General features: G+C 38.4%; 1 long non-coding RNA gene across 3 annotated transcripts in view; it reads right to left on the reverse strand.

The window, feature by feature from the left end:
- LOC105498645 (uncharacterized) overlaps nt 1-25,038 on the reverse strand; it is a 32,134-nt gene extending 7,096 nt beyond the window's left edge. The window contains exons 1-2 of one of the 3 annotated variants that reach the window (XR_011609530.1): nt 24,900-25,038; nt 24,373-24,445 (exon numbers count right to left, since the gene is read on the reverse strand). This is a non-coding gene — a long non-coding RNA (uncharacterized lncRNA). Of the gene's footprint in view, nt 1-24,345; nt 24,446-24,899 lie in introns of all 3 variants that reach the window. The other 2 variants (XR_011609529.1, XR_003013384.2) reach the window with 2 other exon arrangements.
- Between the last annotated feature and the right edge of the window lie 231 nt (nt 25,039-25,269).

Below are 25,269 nucleotides of genomic sequence, written 5' to 3' on the forward strand. Positions count from 1 at the left end.
ATTCACTGTTCGTTACAGTAAAGAAAGCTCTGTACCTATTCTCGTCAGTCTCCTTTAGCAGAATATTTGTGACGGTTTGGATTATTGTTCAGTAAATATTAATTCCCCTACAACTCCAACAGTGGGCAGAGAAAACTTTCTTGCCTTGTTGATATTAGGCTTGGAAAGTTAGCAAATGTAACACAGGCAGAGGCCTTACATATGTCTATATGGTTTGCCTTGGCTTCAGGACTCCTGGTATTCATCTTGAGAATAAAATTGTCAGATGGCCACTGATTTAAAGAGTGTGAAAATTATGTGTAACACATCAAATCCTGGAGCCCAGAGCCTGGAGCTGGGCCAAGCTGAGCTGCAGTCAACCTACAAACCCATGAATGAGAAATAAAATCTTGATGTTTTAAGCCACTACATCTTGGTGTGGTTTGTTATGCATCATTATTGTGACAAAAGCTGACTGAGACAGCTTCTGAGTCTGTTGGTTTAAAATATTAACATTAGGGGGCAGAGCAAGATGGCCGAATAGGAACAGCTTCAGTCTCCAGCTCCCAGCACGAAGGACACAGAAGACAGGTGATTTCTGCAATTGGTGCTGGTCAGCTGCTGCAGCCCGACCAGCAAGAGCTGAAGCAGGGCGAGGCATCGCCTCACCTGGGAAGCGCAAGGGGGAAAGGAATCCCTTTTCCTAGCCAGGGGAACAGAGACACAAACACCTGGAAAATCGGGTAACTCCCACCCCAATACTGCACTTTAAGCAAAGGGGCACACCAGGAGATTATATCCCACACCTGGCCAGGAGGGTCCCATGCCCACGGAGCCTTCCTCATTGCTAGCACAGAAGTCTGCGATCTAACTGCAAGGCAGCAGCGAGGCTGGGGGAGGGATGCCCACGATTGCTGAGGCTTAAGTAGGTAAACAAAGCCCTGGGAAGATCGAACTGGGTGGAGCTCACAGCAGCTCAAGGAGGCCGGCCCGTCTCTGTAGACTCCACCTCTGGGGACAAGGCACAGCTAAACAACAACAACAACAACAACGAAAAGCAGCAGAAACCTCTGCAGACACAAACGACTCTGTCTGACAGCTTTGAAGAGAGCGGTGGATCTCCCAACACGGAGGTTGAGATCTGAGAACGAACAGACTGCCTGCTCAAGTGGGTCCCTGACCCCTGAGTAGCCTAACTAGGAAACATCCTCCACTAGGGGCAGACCGACACCCCACACCTCACACAGTGGAGTATACCCCTGAGAGGAAGCTTCCAAAGCAAGAATCAGACAGGTACACTCGCTGTTCAGCAGTATTCTATCTTCTGCAGCCTCTGCTGCTGATACCCAGGCAAACAGGGTCTGGAATGGACCTCAAGCAATCTCCAACAGACCTACAGCTGAGGGTCCTGACTGTTAGAAGCAAAACTAACATACAGGAAGGACACCCACACCAAAACCCCATCAGTACGTCACCATCATCAAAGACCAGAGGCAGATAAAACCACAAAGATGGGGAAAAACCACAAAGATGGCAGAAAAGCTGGAAATTCAAAAACTAAGAGCGCATCTTCCCCTCCAAAAGAACACAGCTCATCGCCAGCAACGGATCAAAGCAGGACAGAGAATGACGTTGACGAGATGAGAGAAGAAGGCTCCAGTTCATCAAACTTCTCAGAGCTAAAGGAGGAATTACGTACCCAGCGCAAAGAAACAAAAAATCTTTAAAAAAGAGTGGAAGAATTGATAACCAGAATAATTAACGCAGAGAAGGCCATAAATGAACAGACAGAGATGAAAACCATGACACGAGAAATAAGTGACAAATGCACAAGCTTCAGTAACTGACTTGATCAACTGGAAGAAAGAGTATCAGCGAATGAGGATCAAATGAATGAAATGAAGCGAGAAGAGAAATCTAAAGAAAAAAGAAGAAAAAGAAATGAACAAAGCCTGCAAGAAGTATGGGATTATGTAAAAAGACCAAATCTACTTCTGATTGGGGTGCCTGAAAGTGAGGGGGAAAACGGCACCAAGTTGGAAAACACTCTTCAGGATATCATCCAGGAGAACTTCCCCAACCTAGTAGGGCAGGCCAACATTCAAATCCAGGAAATACAGAGAACGCCACAAAGATACTCCTCGAGAAGAGCAACTCCAAGACACATAATTGCCAGATTCACCAAAGTTGAAATGAAGGAAAAAATCTTAAGGGCAGCCAAAGAGAAAGGTCGGGTTACCCACAAAGGGAAGCCCATCAGACTAACAGCAGATCTCTCAGCAGAAACTCTACAAGCCAGAAGAGAGTGGGGGCCAATATTCAACATTCTTAAAGAAAAGAATTTTAAACCCAGAATTTCATATCCAGCCAAACTAAGTTTCATAAGTAAAGAGAAATAAAATCCTTTACAGATAAGCAAATGCTTAGAGATTTTGTCACCACCAGGCCTGCCTTACAAGAGACCCTGAAGGAAGCACTAAACATGGAAAGGAACAACTAGTACCAGCCATTGCAAAAAACATGCCAAAATGTAAAGACCATCGAGGCTAGGAAGAAACTGCATCAACTAACGAACAAAATAACCAGTTAATATCATAATGGCAGGATCAAGTTCACACATAACAATATTAACCTTAAATGTAAATGGACTAAATGCTCCAATTAAAAGACACAGACTGGCAAACTGGATAAAGAGTCAAGACCCATCAGTCTGCTGTATTCAGGAGACCCATCTCACATTCAGAGACACACATAGGCTCAAAATAAAGGGATGGAGGAAGATCTACCAAGCAAATGGAGAACAAAAAAAAAAAAAAAAAACAGGGGTTGCAATACTAGTCTCTGATAAAACAGACTTTAAACCATCAAAGATCAAAAGAGACAAAGAAGGCCATTACATAATGGTAAAGGGATCAATTCAACAGGAAGAGCTAACTATCCTAAATATATATGCACCCAATACAGGAGCACCCAGATTCATAAAGCAAGTCCTTAGAGACTTAGACTCCCATACCATAACAATGGGAGACTTCAACACCCTACTGTCAACATTAGACAGATCAACAAGACAGAAAGTTAACAAAGATATCCAGGAATTGAACTCATCTCTGCAGCAAGCAGACCTAATAGACATCTACAGAACTCTCCACCCCAAATCAACAGAATATACATTCTTCTCAGCACCACATCACACTTATTCCAAAATTGACCACATAATTGGAAGTAAAGCACTCCTCAGCAAATGTACAAGAACAGAAATTATAACAAACTCTCTCAGACCACAGTGCAATCAAACTAGAACTCAGGACTAAGAAACTAAGAAACTCAATCAAAACTGCTCAACTACATGGAAACTGAATAACCTGCTCCTGAATAACTACTGTGTACACAACGAAATGAAGGCAGAAATAAAGATGCTCTTTGAAACCAATGAGAACAAAGATACAACATACCAGAGTCTCTGGGACACATTTAAATCAGTGTGTAGAGGGAAATTTATAGCACTAAATGCCCACAAGAGAAAGCTGGAAAGATCTAAAATTGATACACTAACATCACAATGAAAAGAACTAGAGAAGCAAGAGCAAACACATTCAAAAGCCAGCAGAAGGCAAGAAATAACTAAGATCAGAGCAGAACTGAAGAAGATAGAGACACAAAAAACCCTCCAAAAAATCAATGAATCCAGGAGTTGGTTTTTTGAAAAGATCAACAAAATTGATAGACTGCTAGCAAGACTAATAAAGAAGAAAAGAGAGAAGAATCAAATAGAGGCAATAAAAAATGATAAAGGGGATATCACCACCGACCCCACAGAAATACAAACAACCATCAGAGAATACTATAAACACTTCTACGCAAATAAACTAGAAAATCTAGAAGAAATGGATAATTTCCTGGACACTTACACTCTCCCAAGACTAAACCAGGAAGAAGCTGAATCCCTAAATAGACCAATAGCAGGCTCTGAAATTGAGGCAATAATTAATAGCCTACCAACCAAAAAAAGTCCAGGACCAGATGGATTCACAGCTGAATTCTACCAGAGGTACAAGGAGGAGCTGGTACCATTCCTTCTGAAACTATTCCAATCAATAGAAAAAGGGAATCCTCCCTAACTCATTTTATGAGGCCAACATCATCCTGATACCAAAGCCTGGCAGAGACACAACAAAGAAAGAGAATTTTAGACCAATATCCCTGATGAACATCGATGCAAAAATCCTCAATAAAATACTGGCAAACCGGATTCAGCAGCACATCAAAAAGCTTATCCACCATGATCAAGTGGGCTTCATCCCTGGGATGCAAGGCTGGTTCAACATATGCAAATCAATAAACTTAATCCAGCATATAAACAGAACCAAAGACAAAAACCACATGATTATCTCAATAGATGCAGAAAAGGCCTTTGACAAAATTCAACAGCCTTTCATGCTAAAAACTCTCAGTAAATTCGGTATTGATGGAACATATCTCAAAATAATAAGAGCTATTTATGACAAACCCACAGCCAATATCATACTGAATGGGCAAAAACTGGAAAAATTCCCTTTGAAAACTGGCACAAGACAGGGATGCCCTCTCTCACCACTCCTATTCAATGTAGTGTTGGAAGTTCTGGCTAGGGCAATCAGGCAAGAGAAAGAAATCAAGGGTATTCAGTTAGGAAAAGAAGAAGTCAAATTGTCCCTCTTTGCAGATGACATGATTGTATATTTAGAAAACCCCATTGTCTCAGCCCAAAATCTCCTTAAGCTGATAAGAAACTTCAGCAAAGTCTCAGGATACAAAATTAATGTGAAAAAATCACAAGCATTCTTATACACCAGTAACAGACAAACAGCCAAATCATGAATGAACTTCCATTCACAATTGCTTCAAAGAGAATAAAATACCTAGGAATCCAACTTCCAAGGGATGTAAAGGACCTCTTCAAGGAGAACTACAAACCACTGCTCAGTGAAATCAAAGAGGACACAAACAAATGGAAGAACATACCATGCTCAGGGATAGGAAGAATCAATATCGTGAAAATGGCCATACTGCCCAAGGTAATTTATAGATTCAATGCCATCCCCATCAAGCTACCAATGAGTTTCTTCGCAGAAATGGAAAAAACTGCTTTAAAGTTCTTAGGAACCAAAAAAGAGCCCGCATCTCCAAGACAATCCTAAGTCAAAAGAACAAAACTGGAGGCATCATACTACCTGACTTCAAACTATACTACAAGGCTACAGTAACCAAAACAGCATGGTACTGGTACCAAAACAGAGATATAGACCAATGGAACAGAACAGAGTCCTCAGAAATAATACCACACATCTACAGCCATCTGATCTTTGATAAACCTGAGAAAAACAAGAAATGGGGAAAGGATTCCCTATTTAATAAATGGTGCTGTGATAATTGGCTAGCCATAAGTAGAAATCTGAAACTGGATCCTTTCCTTACTCCTTATATGAAAATTAATTCAACATGGATTAGAGACTTAAATGTTAGACCTAATACCATAAAAACCCTAGAAGAAAACCTAGGTAATACCTTTCAGGACATAGGCATGGGCAAGGACTTCATGTCTAAAACACCAAAAGCAATGGCAACAAAAGCCAAAATCGACAAATGGGATCTAATTAAACTAAAGAGCTTCTGCACAGCAAAAGAAACTACCATCAGAGTGAACAGGCAACCTACAGAATGGGAGAAAATTTTTGCACTCTACTCATCAGACAAAGGGCTAATATCCAGAACCTACAAAGAACTAAAACAAATTTACAAGAAAAAAACAAACAACCCCATCAAAAACTGGGCAAAGAATATGAATAGATATTTCTCAAAAGAGGACATTCATACAGCCAACAGACACATGAAAAAATGCTCATCATCACTGGCCATCAGAGAAATGCAAATCAAAACCACAATGAGATACCATCTCACACCAGTTAGAATGGCGATCATTAAAAAGTCAGGAAACAACAGGTGCTGGAGAGGATGTAGAGAAATAGGAACACTTTTACACTGTTGGTGGGATTGTAAACTAGTTCAACCATTATGGAAAACAGTATGGCAATTCCTCAAGAATCTAGAACTAGAAGTACCATATGACCCAGCCATCCCATTACTGGGTATATACCCAAAGGATTATAAATCATGCTGCTATAAAGACACATGCACATGTATGTTTATTGTGGCACTATTCACAATAGCAAAGACTTGGAATCAACCCAAATGTCCATCAGTGACAGACTGGATTAAGAAAATGTGGCACATATACACCATGGAATACTATGCAGCCATAAAAAGGATGAGTTTGTGTCCTTTGTAGGGACATGGATGCAGCTGGAAACCATCATTCTTAGCAAACTATCGCAAGAACAGAAAACCAAACATCGCATGTTCTCACTCATAGGTGGGAACTAAACAATGAGATCACTTGGACTTGGGAAGGGGAACATCACACACCGGGGCCTATCATGGGGAGGGGTGAGGGGGAAGGGACTGCATTGGGAGTTATACCTGATGTAAATGACGAGTTGATGGGTGCTGACGAGTTGATGGGTGCAGCACACCAACATGGCACAAGTATACATATGTAACAAATCTGCACGTTATGCACATGTACCCTAGAACTTAAAGTATAATAATAATAAAAAAAATTAACACTAAAGTTCTCAAATATAAAATGTATTTAGTAAATTAGTCAAAAGTACCACTCAGTCAAAAGATAGTTATTGAACCCTTAGAATGCGCCAATCACTGTGCTACATACTGGAGATGGATGGTAAACAAAATAGACATGGGGAAACTTGACAAGGTAATTGAAATACAACGTGACCTGTTCTGATAGGGACAAGGAAGCATCAATTACGGGATGATTTAGAAGGAGGGCTAGGAATCAACCCAAATGTCCATCAGTGACAGATTGGATTAAGAAAATGTGGCACATATACACCATGGAATACTATGCAGCCATCAAAAAGGATGAGTTTGTGTCCTTTGTAGGGACATGGATGCAGCTGGAAACCATCATTCTTAGCAAACTATCACAAGAACAGAAAACCAAACACCGCATGTTCTCACTCATAGGTGGGAAATGAACAATGAGATCACTTGGACTCAGGAAGGGGAACATCACACACCGGGGCCTATCATGGGGAGCGGGGAGAGGGGAGGGATTGCATTGGGAGTTATACCTGATGTAAATGACGAGTTGATGGGTGCAGCACACCAATATGGCACAAGTATACATATGTAACAAACCTGCACGTTATGCACATGTACCCTACAACTTAAAGTATAATAATAATAAAAAAAAAAGAAAAGAAAAAGAAAGATTATAATGAAGACAGTGAACTAACAAAATAAAAAGCATTGGCTTTTTCCAAAGAAAAAAAAAAAAAAAAAAAAGAAGGAGGGCTAGAACTAGTCTTGACAAGTCAAGGAAGTTTTGTCAGAGATGAAGTATGAGTAGGGATTATTTACATTGCTGTAGGAAGAAGCAATAACATCCTCAAAAACTCAGAAATAAAAAGATATAATAATTCAGTTGACTACAAGAAATAATGCATGACAGGGAGGGAGTGGAGTACATAAAAGTAAGGATGTGTGTAGTAGAAAATAGTTTGAGGGGGCAGAGCAGGTAGGAAGTGTGTCTGGGTCTTCTGGCAGCCATCCCACACCCTAAATGTAAAGAAACATAAAGCTCAGATGACGTCATTGGTTGCTAGGATTCAGCTATGCATGAAACCAAAGATAAGACTCTGAGTAACACCTACATTTACTACATTTAGAAAGAGGCAGTAGATTCATTAGCAGATATTTGTTGAGCATTGTGAATGTGATGCTAAGTGAAAATAATACACTTTCCTCAGGAAGATTATTATCTGGTTGTAAAAACAGAGAAGTAAAGAGGCAATTTTAACACATAGTGTTGTGATATAATATGGAAAACAGGACAATATGGGAAGAGAGTCAGAGAAATTCCAGAGAGAAAGTAACACCTAAGCTGAGAACATAAAGGAGATAAGGTATTTGCTCAATCCAGGAACGGTGGCTTACACCTGTAATCCCAGCAATTTGGGAGGCTGAAGCAGGAGGATTACTTGAGCCCAGAAGTTCTAGACCTGTCTAGGTAAGATGATGGGACTCAGTCTCTACAAACACTTTTAAAAACTAGCCAGGCATGGTGGTAGGCATCTATGGTCCCAGATACTTGGGAGGCAGAGGCAGGATGATTGCTTGAACCTAGGATGATGAGGCTACAGTGAGCCATGTTTATGTCACTGAACTCCAGCCTGGGTGACAGAGTAAGAACTTTTCTCAAAAAAGAAAAAAAGGAAGATTTACTTAAGAATAAGAAGATATTATTCTACATAGAGTAAATGGGATGTTTAAGATTTTCCAGGATGAAAAGAAAGATAGTCTGTATAGGGGGTGATTTCCTTTAAGAGACAAAATAGGAGAAGTGAATAGGACCAGATCATAAATCATGTTATGGAGTTTGGACATGAATTTGAGAACAAGGAAAATCAATTAAGGGATTTCAAGGATAATTGAGAAATGCATAGCGGAGAGAACTGGCAGGACTTGACAACTGACTACATGCCTGTGTTAAAGGAAAGGGAAGACAAGGAGGATACTCAGCAAACTGACTTGGGCAAATCAATGAAGAGCAATGTCATTGGGAGCACAGATGTGGCACTAGGTGGTGAGGAGGATTTAGTGGTGACACACACACAAAAAAAATTAAAAGAGGTGGACAAACAGCTATTAGGGCAAAGTAAGAGAATCAGTGTAATGCTAAGTCACTAATCCAGGAGAAGACTTATTACTAAGAAAGAGGAGTTTTTCATCAGTGCCAGTGTGGCAAATTTGAGGATACCAGTAAGAAACCATATTCCAATTTGGACATTAGGAATTTGGGAATGACTTTTGATAAAGTAGCTTCAGCAATCTGGTGTGGAGACCAGATTATAAAAGCCTGAGGGACGAGTGAGTGGTGAAGAACTGGGAGAGAAAGCAGAAGAAATAATGGAGTGGCATCCTAAAAATGTAGCTGTGTGGAGAGAAGGTAGTATTAGGAGAAGAAGCCAAGACAGGTTGTGTGCTGAGAGACAGGGGAGAGAAAGAGATTTAAGATATAATTGCATGTGTGTGGCGGGGTTGAGGGTGGGAATTCTAGAGCAATATTCCAGAGAAAGCAGAAGTCTTGAGCTCAACCTCAAGGCTGGAAAACTCATCTCAGATAAGGAGCAGGGACACTTCATTGTCAGGGACAGAGAACAGAGGGGCAGACTAGTGATAACTAGAAAAGGAATTCTGAGCGATGGAAAGGAAGACTAAGGAGTTGTTGTTCATTAACTTTTACTCTTAAAAGAAGCAGAGTATGGATATCTGAGTTTGAAAAACAGAAATATTTATAGTCATTTTTTAAGGGAACTGGTAAAGAGATGTTTCTTAGCTGCAAACTATAGACTGTATCTAGTTAATTTTGGTAGAGGTAAAATTTATTCAGGATACTGGGTAGCTGACAGTATTATCAGGAGGTCCAAAGAGCCACAGAGAGTCATGGGATGATACTCAATGCATGAAAATGACCCATGAAAACACCACTGCTGTCAACATATGTCACCTATATCTCAGTTCATTGAAATATCACAGCTTAAGATTGGACATTAAATGTCTCTGTGGAGCCAAATGCTTAGAAGCACTTGGAACCACTAATTGCTACAAGATAGATTCAATGAGTGTCTATGACATCATATTGCTCCCTTCTGTAGGAAAGACTGCTGTTTGTACCCCAACATACATTCACTCCGTCTCTCATTGTAATAAAACACTTAGTTGGTCACATGGCCAGCTGCTCAGAGTAAAAACTACATTTCCTAGCCCCTACTTAATCAAATTGTGGCCATGTGATTCAGTTTAGGCCAGTGGAAAATAGAAGTTATTTTATATTAACTTTTAGTATAGTGAAGATGAGTCACACTCCCTAGGGTTGTGAAATAATCACTTGAAAGGAGTCTTGTCCCTATGGACTTCTGAGACCAAAGTGTGGTATCAGTCTATGATGATAGATCTTTACTCTTTTATAAGAGCAAGTAAACTTCTATCTTATTTTCCTAAATCAAAAAAATCTTTTCATGGCTGTGTCTGATGGGCGGCCAAGATCCCTTTCCTGCACCCAGACAGCCAGGGAGAGTGAGGGAATGAATTCAGCTCCCACTCTGGCAGCCAAGTTTATAACGCTGAGAATGTCTCCCAAATAGAAGAGCTATTCAAAAGTTGTTAGGCAACCACTAACAAACAGTTGTTTGTTTATAAAGGGAGTGGGGAGGGAGGACGGAGAGGGGAAGGAAAGGAGAAGGGAGGGAGGGAGAGAGGAAGAAGAAAATAATAATTAGTAGTAAAAGGGCACAAAAGAGCATGAATTTATCCAGGTCTGATTTTATGGTATTTTTTTTTAATCTTAGTACCCTGGAATTGGGAACAGAAACTAGTCTTTGCCTAGCAAAAATGCAGTTGAATCACCAAACTGTAAAATACAGAAATGATATAGAAACCAAGATGGAAAGAAATGAAAGGCAGGACAACATTTCTTCCCTGTGCTTCTTCAGCCCCAGTAAGAGGATAGGTATGAGAAGGAGTATTGAGGACTGAGTGGTGATAGAAGCAGGCAGGGGTTTGAAGTCAGATGTGGATGTGACCCTAACTCTGCCTAACATACTAACCCTAAAAAGTTAGGCAAGTTAATTGCCCATTTGAGCTCATTTCTTCATTAGCAAAATGGAAATAGTTGCAGTACAAGCCAACAAAAGTATAGTACCAGCTCAGTGCTTAGTGCATTGTGTAAACACTCAAATTCTTAGTAAACACTTTTAAATAAAGCTCAAGTACTTCTCTTACTCTTCCACTCTCATCTCATGCCATAGGTTTAGGCAAACAAAGATATCTAGTCCTATCTGGAACCAGAAACCACCCCATATAATTCAAGCCATTCTCAGAAATAGTGTTTAGACAAAGGGAAGAAAAGTCATGACTCATAATTAGAGGATGGAATCCTCAGGAAAAACCAACATTAGCATCTAAACGAGAAAATTAGCTTATTGACATTGAAAAATGTTACTACATTTTCAATTTCATTAAAGCCTCCAATAGACAAACACATTTATTTCTGTGCTATGTGTCTGATAGCAAGAAGGGCCAAAAACATCAGTCTACAAGCTCTGGGACTCTAGACTGTGACAGTGCTGATGAAATATATGTTTCCTGAGAAGACGTACAATCTCGACTATCTGTGACCATTGAAATATTAAGGAAATTACTTATAAAACAGATAAAAATCCATTAAGAGAGCATAGCCTAGAAACCACAGAGGAAGATGGGAAGGACTAATTTCCAATCCTCCTTGAAAATAAAAAAAAGAATTTTTTTCCCCTTGTTATTATCCTCATGAAATTAAATTTCATTGTGCAGTTCTCATCTTCGTAATTACTAGGTTGCTTTCAGAATTAGATGTAAAAAGCCACCTCATATACAGGTAGCTGCTGATTTTTCTAAATATTATATTTTAAAAATGATAAAAGAGGAAGGAATAACATTTCAAATGATCATTATAATCACCAGGCTTGTTCTGTGTCAGCCCACCCACCTGACTCAATGCAATTCATTTACAGGCACTGAGGCAGGACACCTACAAGTATCCCCGCCCCCAACCATAAAATCATCTGGATTCATACAGGAATAGGATCCCCGAGAATATGTACTTCAGTTTTAGAAGTCCAGAGGCTGGAAGTCTGGAAACCTGTAGATAGGTCTTGAGAGGTGTAGTACACTGAATAATTGCCCAAAGATGTCCATACCCTAATCACCTGGAACACATGAGTATGTTGCCTTACGTGGCAAAAGGGATTTGGCAGATGTGAGGAAGCTTATGGACTTTGAGATGGTCAAGTGTCCTTCATTAGCTAGGTGGGTCCAATCTAATCACATGAGTGCTTAAAAGCAAAGGCCCTTCCCTGCCTCTGGTTACTCAGAGAAAGGTGATAATGATGATGGAAAAGAACCAAAGAGATGGCAATATGAGAAGGATTCAACCCAAAGTTGGTGTTGAAGGCAGAGGGGACATGAGCATAGGAATGCAGGCAGCCTCTAGAAAAAATGAGGATATTCTTTCCTAGAGACCTCAAAATTAATGCGGACTTGCCTACACCTTGATTTTAACCGAGTGGGACCTGTGTAAGACTTCTGACCTACAGAACTGTAAGATAATAAATGTATGTTTTTTCTTCCACTAAGGTTGTAGTAACTTGTTACAGCAACATAGAAAACCAATAGAGTGATTCTCACAATCAATGCTTGTGAGAATCCATTAAATAACTTGACATTTTTTTCCTAATGCTTACTTCATTTGTCTAATCTTATTACACTCTGCTTTTCCTGTCTATCTGCTCTGCTTACCAGTGTGCACACTGGGTTTGGAGCTCTGCTCCCGTCGCAGCTCTTCAGAACAGGTGCTAACGATATGCCTGCCTCTTACTACCTTTTATTTGGGAACTAAATTCTCTCAGTGAAAGCAGTAGCTAGCTGTTATAGTGTTCCAGCTAAAATGAATCACACTGCATCCAGTCCTAAGGATTCCCACAGCTCCTCTTTGTTTTCACCATATAAGACCCATTTGAACATCAAGCGTGTCCAGGACCTAGTCTTACTCATAAAGCTCTTCTTCCGTCCTTCTTCCTTCCTTCTTTCCTTCCTCTTTTCCTTCCTTCCCTCCCTTTCTGCCTCCTTCCCTTCCTTGTTTTCTTTCATCCCAGTGATGATGCTCTTTACACAAACATCTTAACAAGTACTACACACACATACACACACACACATATTATGGAAGTGTAACATGAGACATTAAAATCATCCAAAAAGGGTGGTTTTAATTTCTATTACATTTCATTAAATTATTAAATTGTAGATTAACAATGAGTGAATTTTAATATATGCAAGTTACACTTCAATGAAGCTGTTTTTTACAAAAAGGAAGTTTTGTTCTAAAGCTTTTATTTATCATCATCATCACTATCAATTATATACATGTACACAGGAGAAAAAAGCAAATAGTAAGAAAAGCATAAACTGAAAACTATATTTAGCTGCCTTATCACCAGTCTTATGCCCAATATACTAATGCTTTTATCAAACTCTTGCTTTTTTACTTATATAAGTTTTAAATTTTGGAATAAATTTACAGGAAAGTTGCAGATAGTACCAAGAGTTCTCATACATCCTTCACTGAATAGCTCCTAATGTTAAGATCTTACACAGGCATCTCACACTTGTTTAAAAAAAATCAATTAATTGATTTAATTGTCTGACGGGTGGCCCAGATCCCTTTCCTGCACCCAGACAGCAAGGGAGAGTGAGGGAATCAATTCATTCCCTCTTAATTCTTCTGGGTATTTATTCCATATTTCTAAACATGCTTATAGCTCTATTAACCAATTTATCAAATATAAACCATAACCATTGTCTCCATCACTGTGAAGGTAAGGAAACAGTTCACATACTCCATTGGAGAAGGTAAACTTCCCTCATCTTAATACTTTTAGTACTAAGCATTTTTAGCATTTGATTGGTTCACTTTTTACTTTAAATAATAAATGTAAGAAAAAGTTTTATTTTCAGTCATTATTATACCCTGTCTTTTAAAATTCTACTTGTGTATTTAAGAAATTAATATGCAATTTCTTTCTTTTCTACTTTCTGTTTGAACAACTCAGCTTTCATTCATTTATTAAATTGATACTTGTTGAGTATGCGCTATACTTCAGGATTTTCTTAGGCTCTGAGGATACACTCATAAAGGCATGAGCAAATTATTTCTCTGCTCTCACAAGGCTTGCATTCTAGAATTGGAATAAGACCAATAAAAGACAACAAAAACATGTAAAGATAAGGGTGATGCAGATAAACAGACCTCAAGTGATGGAGTAGTTAGTTTTCCTTAGACCAAATGGTCAGAAAAGACCTCTCAGGAGATGACTTTTCACTTCAGAGGGAATGGTTAATGCAACGGCCCTGAGGTGGGAGTGAGAAACAAAGGGACAGGCAAGCAGAGAAGAGAGAATGGCAAGAGATGAAGTCAGTTTAGTGTCAGGAGCCAAACAATGATTTTTATGCAGGGCAAGGAGTTTGAATTTTATTCTATGAGTAATGGGAAGTCTTTGCAGGGGGTTAAATATGTTGTGCATATGTAGGGACACGGTCTGATTTACCTTCTTGAAGTTTACTTCAGCTGATGTGTGGAGAATGAATGTAGTGACAGGTTTGCAACAGAGAAGCCACTTGGGAAGTTACGACCATAGTTCAAGTGAAATATGGGAATTATTGGACTGATTTGGGATATGCTTTTGATGGTAGAGTTCGCAAAACTTACAGATGAGTTAGATGCTAGATGTGAGCAAATGAATAAAGATAGTACTAGAAGCTGTACAGTGGATGATACTGTTTACTGAGATAGAGAAGCCTAAGAGAAGCCAGTTTAGGTCAAAGTGTTGAGGTAATCAATGGTTCTGTGGTGTCCACATTAAATTTGAGATGCCCAAAAGATATCTAAGTGGAGATGTTAAGCAGACAGTAGGTTATTCTCATTAGGGATTTCAGTAGGGGTCAGACTGGAGATACATATTTAAAGTTATTTCTAATAGTTTACAGTTAAAGCAATGAGACTGGATGAGGTTATCTAGGGAGGAGATGGGTAGATAGAGAAGAAAAATAGCTAAGAAGGAGCCCTGAAGCATTCTTATATTTAAATGTCAAGCAGAAGAGAAGCCAGCAACAGATTCTGAGAAGTGGCCAATAAGAAGGAAGGAAAGCAGGAGTGCAAGGAAACCCAAGAAAAAAAATGTTTCAAGAAAGAACATATGGTGAACAGTGTCCAGTGCTCCTGGGAAGTCAAGTGAGTGGAAGGAACTATTGGCCTGGCCATTGGCAAGTCACTGATGACACTCAGAAGTGGGTTCTCAGAGAAGTGTCAAAGTCAAAATAAAAAAGTAGAGACAAACTTCTAAAGTTAATGTTTTTTTGAGAAGGAAGAATTGCAATTCAGGGCATACACACAGACCAGGTGGTCTTTGGAATGTCCGAAGACCAAAGAGAAGATTGGGGGTTTTACCAAAAAAATGGAATGTTGTATGTTATGTGTGGTCCAGAGGGAAAATCTTCCTTATGTCAAATGACTTTCATACTTTGAACCTTAACTCTTGGCTCTGACTTTCAGATCCACAATTAAATGGCTCAAGCGATTAGTTCAAGCCCACCTGAATAATCTCTTTTTATTGACTCAAAATCAACTGATTAGCGATCTTAGTTACATGTGCAAAATCTTCTGCCATATAATATAACCTAATTATGGCACAAAACTGGGGGAAGAAGTCATGGAGACAGTCTTAGAATTCTGCCTAAGTCTTCCAAAAGAGGCTAGAATATGGGGACCTTATTATAGGACACCAATATTCCCATTAGAAGCGATTATTATTATTATTATTATTATTGTTATTATTATTAGAGATAGGGTATCACTCTGTTGCCCAAACTGGAGTTCAGTGGTGCAATCATAACTCACTGTAGCTCAAATTCTTGGACTCAACTCATTCTGCCTCAGCCTCCCAAGTAGCTGGGAATACCGGCATGCATCTATTTTTTAATTGAATACATTTTCATTTAAATCTGAATATAATTTTTGTGTATGTTTTTAAGTGTAAAAATGTGTTAGTATAAAATGTGTGTAATGTGTATATAAGTTTAATATTTATGTTAACTTTTACTTTCTGTTTTACAACTCCTACAGTGCATAGTAAAATATGTCTGGAGAGAATTTGTTCATAAAATTCTGAAGCATGAGCTGAGATCACTTTCTATATAATGACAATACTAATAATGATAATTATTATAATTTATTGAACACTTACTATGTGCCTCGCTCTGTTCTTGAGAATTAATATAATTATAAATGTTCCTTACAACATTCCTGTGAGTAGATTTATATTATTATTATGAATGAAGAAAACAATGCCCATAGAATTTAATTAATTTCACCAAGATTGTCTTAAATAAATTGCTCTTTCAGTGGAGTCAAGGCTGTTTCCATCCTCTCATTGGGAAGCAGAATGGGAGAAATAGGTTTAGCTAACCGTGGATTGATGCTTCATGGTGCTGAACCCCCTGAATGTCCCATTTAAACTAGTTTGTTTATTTCAAGCAACCCTTGAACCACAATTGCTCTAAGAAATGGAACTTAAAAATCACAGACCTGAGGCTAATGGCTCTCAATTTCTGGCATCTATGCTGACATTTATTTTTCCTCTCTTGGCTCCATTTCAGTGTGAGGAACTCTTAAAAGTAGTAAGGAGATCTGCTCTGCTTACCTACCTCCCAGTATAAATGAATGAATACAGTAATTCAGTTTAACCCACAAACATGGATAGGAGAGAAAATGAATGTGAAATAACAATCTTGTAGATTTTGTAGACACACCTGTGCTCTTGCTTCAATTCTCTGTAAAATATCTAAGTATTAAGCATTTAGAACTCAGTTTACATAGCATCTCCTCAAAGAAGCCTTCCTGACCTCCCAAGATGAGATCGAATCAGTTTGTCCTCTTTTGTGCTCCCATTCCTCCCAATACTCTGTTCACCATAGCCCATACAACACTGTTACAATTGTTAGTTTTCTTGTCTGTCATCATCACTATACTATCGTCGAATGCAGGGGCAGGCTTCTGGCTATATCCTGGAAGCTTTTATACTGGAAGGTTGCAGATAGTAGCAACATAAAAAACCACAAAATATGATTTTAAAAAAACACATATGGATGAACAAAAAAAAATAGCAACATGTTAAACCAATGAATGAACAGGTTAAAAGTAGGCAAATTAAACATGGTACAGGAAATCAAAAAATTAGGGCCATCAAGTAAATGAGAAAAACTTTGCTGCAGTGACCTCCTCCAGACTTTACACACAGAAAAATGCAGAAATAAACTATTTGGTTTTCTCATACATGTAAGTGAGTTGTGGAATAATTTGGCATTGATGATTGCTGTTCATTTATAGGAAGATTGCACACACACACACAAAGCTTTGTTAGTGGCCTGAAGAGACAGCTGCATGAAGAACTGAGCTCTTCTAATCTCACATAAACCGTACTGTAATTTTGGTTCATGCAATATTCCATCCTCATGTTGTGTGTGTTTAATTCAATGTGAAGATCCAAAGACAGGTTGAGGAAAATCAATCAGTTTTTGACACCCTTCTTCTTGAAATTATAAATCATCCATAGTTCAATGGCCACTCCAGCCACAGTTTTACCTTGTCCTTCCTTCTCTCCAATCCCCCAAAGGTTAAAGGCATTCCTCCCAATCTGAGAGTTTTTACTAGAACTTTTCAAATCTCTTCCAACTTCAGAATGACTGAGTAGCTCAAGCACTTGAGGAAAAGCTGAAGAGGTAGTGTCCTAAATTGCTATTTTGCCTCACCTGGCAGGAGTTGATGAAGACTACTAGTGAGTAAACAATGAAATATTTTTGAACCCCTCTCATTCTATTCATCTAATAATTGAGCACAACTATCATAGTATCATAGCAACAATAATTTTACAAATCGGATTTCCATTTGTTTGTGTTAGAATCCTATACCCTCCTAGGTCATTTTAACAGTTGTTTTTAAGAAGCTGGACAAAAGTTGTTTTAAATGAAGAAAAATGTCAGGTCTCATTGTGCTCTAATTGGCCATGAATAGCATGGCTCCTAATAGGGTTTCACGGCTAGTCTTTGACAATCGTTTGTATTTAGACCGCTTTTCTAAAAGTGCAATGATTTCTGGGTGGTGGAAAGCTCTGGAGACTAATAGAGAAGTCATAATAATGTAAACTCATCTGGTGGTTTCTACTACTGACAAATGCCTTTGTCCATGTTAGATATAGTGATGGGATTTCTTTAAATCTGGGTGCAAATATAGGCTTTCACGAAATACAAACTATTTTCTGGGACCTCTCTAGAAATGTATAGAAGCGGTAGTAAAATTAATAAGCTAAAAGTTAAAGTACTTAAATTAAAAAGCCTTAGCAAAGCAAAAATGGAACTCTATTTAGCATTAGAGGAGAACAACATAGACATTTCAAACCTCTTTGGAGACAGAAAATGATCAGAACACAAAACACACATGCCTGTCTGTTAGTGAGAGGGTGAACTTGGGTGGAAAATTGGAAACAAATGAATTATCAATTGAGTGACATTTTTGCTCTGATGTAAGCAATGTGATGCCCTTATCAACAATTGAGCCAAGGTAATGAGGGGCCATCTGAAAGGCTGGTTGGAAGCAGTGTAGGAACACAGCAGAGCAACTCTACTAAACAGAGTGCTAGAGAAGGCTAGAAAGGTAGTCAGTTTGGGTGTTGCCCCAGTGACACTTCCTAACTTGGAGTCCTTGTATGTTTGCAAAGGTTATTCAAATAATTTATACTTCTTCCAGTTTTCAAACTCTGTTGTCAAAATGAAGTATATTATTTGGCTGGGTTCTGGAAAATAGCATGTTTTTTGGTAAAAGGAATAATTGGGAATAATCAACAACAATAATAATAACTCAGCACTGACTGAGGACATTCTTGCGTCAGAAACCTCTAGGTACTACAGGTTTATGCTCTCATTAATTTGTAAAACATCCCAATGTTGAACGCACCACAGGGCAAGACAATCTTCTTCAGAATTAGGTCCTAAGATCACCCCTAAACTATTTGCTAAATATTATGATAACTAGAGAAAACCCTAGAGATAAATGTGAGATGGCTGAATAATTCCAGAGCCCCTGCATTTCTAAAGAGTTTACTTCTTTCTGTCTTAGAATTTAGCCTCAATAACCTTAATACATGTAATTTAAACTAATTACCTAGTAAACTCCCAGAGGAAGAATTAAAATACTTAGTGGAACCCTGGGGAAAGTTGTCTTATAAAAGAAGCACACCCATTAAATACATCACAAGATGCAGCCTCCCCTGTATTTTACATTAGAGAAAATTCAAGCTAGAGAAGATAAGTACATTCTCCAAGGTCAAGAATGAAGCAAGTGGTAGAATTGGGATTTAAGCCAGGGCCCATCTGTATCACCACTGTATAATTAACAATACTAGTGGACATAGCATTGTGCATACACTTCAAATAGATAGAAACTGTTTCTTTTATTAGCAAAGAGTCTGGAAACAGAATGTTTGTAAAGCAGATGATAATGTGATATATTTAAGCAAAAACAGAATACAGAAAAGATTATGAGTAAAAGTAAGGAAGGAATGTTGGCAAATTTATTAATTCTTTGGAAGGATAATTTTGTGAACTGAAATAAAAGTCCATGCTTTGATGAATAAGTCAAAGTAATAACTACTTCCTATGTGCCAAGTTTTTAAAATGCTAAATTTGTAAGATATTTGTGAAAAAGATGATTCAATGACAAAATTTCAATAAAGCCTCAAGAATTTGGTATTTGAGACACTGAAGTATAATTTCCCAATTGATCTTTTCTACTAGTAACACACATTCCCAGTCAAACCAAAGCATTTTTCTACTCTAAATGAAAACTGGTTTTCAACTTTCTGAAAAATTTAGAGTCAACAGCACAAGTCAGCAAGTCTTTGGGTAACTTGACCAAGTTGAATTGCAAATTTCCCCAGAACTGGGACAGGCTCACCTCCCTGCTAGGCCTTTTCTGCATGTGAACTTCATATGCAGCTCATTTTTATTGATATAACCCATAACTATTTCATTTCCAGTGAGTTCTTAGGGTGAATTTTAGGATCCCAGTTGTAGTCTTTGCTTGATTTCTACTTAAGCCCTGCAAGAAATTCTCCAGGGATTGGTATACCAGGTGGCTGGAAGTGATCTGCACATCTTCGTTTTAGCTTTCTCTGTAATAAAATAAAAGTCTTAAACATGGACACATATACGTTTAATTTTAAAAGTTAATTATAATTCATTTTTGCTTTAGCCTTTTTAAAAATTAATTCCTAATTATCATAGCTGTCAACACTTCTGCTTTTAAGTATTTCATATTCAGTTTTTTTAAAAAATAGTAAAATATGAATCTGTAAAAGCAGTAAAATGCTTTCTCTCTGTTTTAAAGAGCAAATGTTCTGGCTTCTCTCAAAGACCATCCATCTACTTGTCATGTGGACATTATGGTGATTTGCCAGGACTTTGCTCCTGAAATTATGCACTACGTGTCCCTCTCAATCACTTGTATCATTCTCATCAACTTACAAACAAGTTCTGTCAACCATTTTTGAAAAATCTTTTCTTGACACCAAATTTCTCTACTATTCCTGCCCACGTCTCACCCTTCAATTCACAGAAGAGTTGGGAAAATTGTTGTCAGTATTGTATTCTTCTTTTCCTATTCTTATTCATTTACCTTCTACTATTCTCTTTATAATTTATTTTGAAGCAAATTTAAACTAAGAGAATGTTTGCAAGAAGAACACAAAGAACTCCCGGATCTACTTCACCTAGCTTCCCCAACTGTTTATATTTTACCACATTTGCCCCATGTCTCGTTCCTTGTGAATACATACAACACGTAATTATCATTCTTATTTTTTCGAATAAGTATGGGCAACGTGACCCCTGCCTCCTTAAATACTACAGTGTGTATTTTCCAAAAACAAAGACAGTTTCCAACATGAATACCATGCAATCATCCTAAACAGGAAATCTACACTGATGCATCACTATAATCCAAACCTGAAACCCAGTCACATTTTTCCAATCACCCTGATTAGATCTCTTCTCTATTTCTGGCCAAGGATGCCATTCAAAATCAAGCTTTGCATTTGGTCCTGATGTTGCTTTAGTCTCATTCAATCTGGAAAAGTTCTGCAGCTTTTTTCCTGCCTTTTATGTCCTTGATGGTTTTAAAGAGTAGAGAGCTTTCATTCTGTAGGATGTCTCTTAGATAGCATCCTGAGGTTTCCTCAGGACCAGAAAGAATGATGTATTCTTAGCAGGAGTGCCACAGAATTGATGCTGTACCCTTCTCGGGACATCAGAACACCCATAGGATGATTCTTCCCACAGACGTGATATAAACATCAGGTTGGTGTCTGCCAGGTTTTTCACCCTAAAGTCACCATTTTCTCCTTTGTAAATGATAAGTATTTTGTGGGAAGATACACCACATCTAAACCAATGGTGGCTTAGTCATGCGTTAACTTGGCTAGGCTGAATGTTTCAAGAATGTTTCAGGTTAGTCTGGGCCACAACAACCTTCTTGTGGGCAATTAAGAGGGTGGCAGTAAAGCTGCACTCATTCTGTATCTCTCACATTGTCACTCACCCACTGGCCTAGCTCATTGGTGCGCAGGAGCCAGGACTGCAACTGCTCACCTCTTCCTGATTTCTTTTCAACTTCTCTGACCTGCGAGCCAGGTAGGAAGGCCCTGACTTCTGCAGTACATCCATACCATCAAAGGCAGAAGCAACAAGAACTGACACAGGTTTCAGTTCATCTTCTGATCTGCAGCTTATGCTTGTGAATTTCGGCTTGCTCTGCTTGCCATTCAGTTTATATCTATTTCCTTTTGCCTACTGCCTACACTTTGGACTTCAAAGCTCCAGCATCACAGAGACAACAGCTTGCTTAAATCGCTTAACTGACTTTCATAATTGCAGAAGGCTAAGTGCCTGTCAAAAATCATATGTATGTCTATGTTTTTATATATAAATATTTGCTATATGTAATCTTTTTATGACTCTGTTTTCCTGCTTGGACCATGACTGATCTACTGCTTTTTGTCAAGTCTCCATCCTAAAGTCTTAGCATCCATTTATACCTCCCATCTGAATCAATTATGACTATGATGGTTATCAAATGGTGAGTTTTCTATATTCATAACTCCTTCAGAATGTATTGATATTCTTTTGGAAGGAAGAACTATCAGTTCTCCCTAATTTACTTGTCTCTTCATTCATTTATATAAAATAGACTTATGAGTTGATATTTTAATGAGTCATAAACCATTATTCATTATTGATTTTGCTGCTCAGGTGGTCTTTGAGTTGGCCAGCAGAAGTCCCCTCCAATCTAGTCCAATGTCTCTTTGGATCTATCCCCTCATTTTTTGAATATGTCCTTACTTTGTAACACAAACATATGTTTATGGATCTTTTTGTTAATTCTCTGATTTAGCCCCAGAATCAGCTATTTTTCCAAGGGACACTCTTTCTTTTAGTGGAGGATGGTATTTAGAAACCAATGCCAAAAATCTTGAACTTCCTGTTTTATCCCTATCTTTGATCTTCTCTGTTACAAACTATGTATTCGTTTTCAATTGCCACACAACAAATCACCATACACTTAGCAACTTAAAACAATGCAAATTTATTATCTCTCAGTTTCCACAGATCAGGAGTCAGGGCACTGGTTGGCATTCAGGGTGTCACAGGCTGTCATCAACGTGCCCGTTGGGCTGCCATCTCAAGTGAGGCTTGGGGCCCTCCTCCAAGCTCCTTTAGATTGTTGGTAGAATTTGGATCTTTGTGATTGTAGAGTTGAAGTCCCTATTACTTGGGATTATGCTCAGTACCTAGCGGCCATCCACCCTCAGGTCCTGGCCACATGGTCCTCCTACAACATGGCCAGCAGGAAAATTTCCCTTCAGTGTGCTATGAGGAAGTCCTATATAATAAATATACTGTAGTCATGGGAATGAGTATCCCATCATAGTCACAGGTCCTGTTCACACTCAGGGGCAAGAGACCATACAAGGCATGCATATTGCCAGGGACAGGAATCTTAGAGGCCACTGTAGAACTGTGTCTAGCATGAACCATCAGCAATTTGTGGGGTTTCTACATCTGATACATACCCAAATCTGGACCCTTCTCTGCATTTCCACGGCTAGCTTTCCAGCCCACACTACTTCCATCTCTCTTCTTTATTCTAATAGTTTCCCTCTCTCATTCCCTCCACTTTTGCTTCCCTGTGCCATCATCTAAAACTAACCGGAGTGATCTTTTAAAAACTTACGTAAGATGATGCCTTTAACCTTCTTAAAATCTTCAACAATGTCCTATTGCATTCAAAACCAAATCTACAATTCTTCCCTTTTTCCCATTATCAGCCCCTACCTGCATCTTATATCAACTTCCTTTTGCTCCCTATGCAATAGCCTCCATAGCCTATGTATTTTCCTATTTCTCAAATGAGCCAGTTGTTCCTTCCCTATACCTTTGCACATCCTCTGAAGTACTTGGTCCTTGCACTGAACAAATTTAGTCGGCTATCTGCATCTCAGTTCACATGTCACTTCTCTAGAAGTCTTTCTGACAGTGTAAAGCGACAACATTCACTTAGTCAGTCTGAATTACATCAGCCTATTTCCTTCATAGTATTTATCAGAAAGTATATTCTTTATCTGTTTACTTCTATATCATTTGACTGTCCCAAGTAGAATGTTTGCTCCATGAGGCCAGAGACCATGTCTATTTTATTCACTGGTGTGTTGCCAGTACCTAGTACAGTACTGTTTCATGCTAAGCAGATGCTTCATAGATAGTAGTGAACGGGTCTCACAAGACTTACGTACTACATAGAAAAATTAAAATTAGGGAAGATGTTACTTATAAGGACTAAAACTCTAAGGTCATTTTGTAAGTGGAAAATTATACAGGCATATATATGTATACACACAGACTTTCTCTAAATTATTTGTCTAAACGTAGAATATTTAAATATTGAAGAATAATATTAAATTATTCCACTTGATAATATTAAAACCTCCCTTGGACTCTGGAAAGAAGGCATCAATACAGAAAAAATCGTCACCCCTTTTCTCATTGGTGGCCTGACATTTTTGCAATGAACATCTGGCAATCATTTCCTACAGTGAATTAATGTTCTGCTTCAGAAATATAGCTTATCATCGTGAGCAATAATAATAAAAATCCTAGCCAGGTGATCATCATGTGCCTGTAGTCCCAGCTACTCAAGAGGCTGAGGTGCAAGGATCACTTAAGCCCAGGAGTTCAACGCTATAGTGAACCATAATTGCATCACTGTACTCCATCCAGCCTGGTTGACACAGTGAGACCCCATCTCAAAAAAAAATAATTTTTTAAAAATCTATATTCCAGACACTCTATAGGTGGAAATCTCTTAACGGCTTCAAATTCTTTTGCCACCAACAAGAAATAAATCAAACCCTTCAGAAGGGATGCCTCTCTATCTTATTGGGAACATCTCAGTAGAGAGGATACAGTGGGCTTGGTTGCTAGCTCCAGTGTGAGGTTACAGTCACAAGGGTCCTGCACCAAGAGGAAGGAATGTGGTTAATTCACCTTGAATATGATCTTTGAGAGCTTTACCTGGGGTGGCTTCCTGTGATCCAAATCATTCTATTATCCCCCAGGTATTTCCTTGCAGTCCTTCAGAACCTGACTGAAAACAATGTTCATGATGACATTTTCTGTGTCCTGTTTGCCAACTTAAACTACTATATACAGCTTAAGAAATTTTAAAGCCTCTGGCTAAAGGGCTAAAATGTAACAGGAATGCTTAGAAACTGTTTGTATGCTTGATTTGTTTTACAGTGTTTTTGGTCTTTAGTTTTGATTGGATTGTTTTACTGAAACATGAAGGGCATTTAGAAGGCAAGAAAGTGAATAGGATATATTTGCAACAATGTGCCCTAAAGCAACATCTTAATGTCAGAAGTAAATTATAACAACTTACGTTACTGATGACATACATTATAATTCAAAGCCAGAGGAATTATATCAAGGTTGTTCTCACTATGATATAAAAAGGGTTTTGTTTGTATCTTTTGCAGCCAGACAAAGACCTTTATTGATGAAAATGGTATCAGCAAAAGGTAATAGAAGAAAATACATACCTTCTGTAATGTATGCAACAGTTTTTTCTGAAGCTTCCCAATGCCTTTGCATCAATTTCACTGAAAAATGTTTTTTATTTCATAGACAGCATGGAATGGCTTTCTTCCAATGTTATATATGTTCCTCCCAAGATGTCAAGAGGAAGTGTATCTAGAGTTTGACTTGATCCATTTCTGATGTAAGTATTCCATTGATGATAGCACAAGCAGTGATGACATAGAATAATGCTTGTGATTATTACCACTGTTAGAACACTATGTTATTTAGATATATTTGTTTACATAGTCGTTAGCCCCTTAAATGAAAAAGAAAATTTTTGCATATTCTTCCTGGTCGTGTTTGTATTGACATTCAAATTTTTAAATATCT

The sequence above is a fragment of the Macaca nemestrina genome, chromosome 11 (assembly GCF_043159975.1).
Source record: "Macaca nemestrina isolate mMacNem1 chromosome 11, mMacNem.hap1, whole genome shotgun sequence".
Classification (NCBI taxonomy): Eukaryota; Metazoa; Chordata; class Mammalia; order Primates; family Cercopithecidae; genus Macaca; species Macaca nemestrina.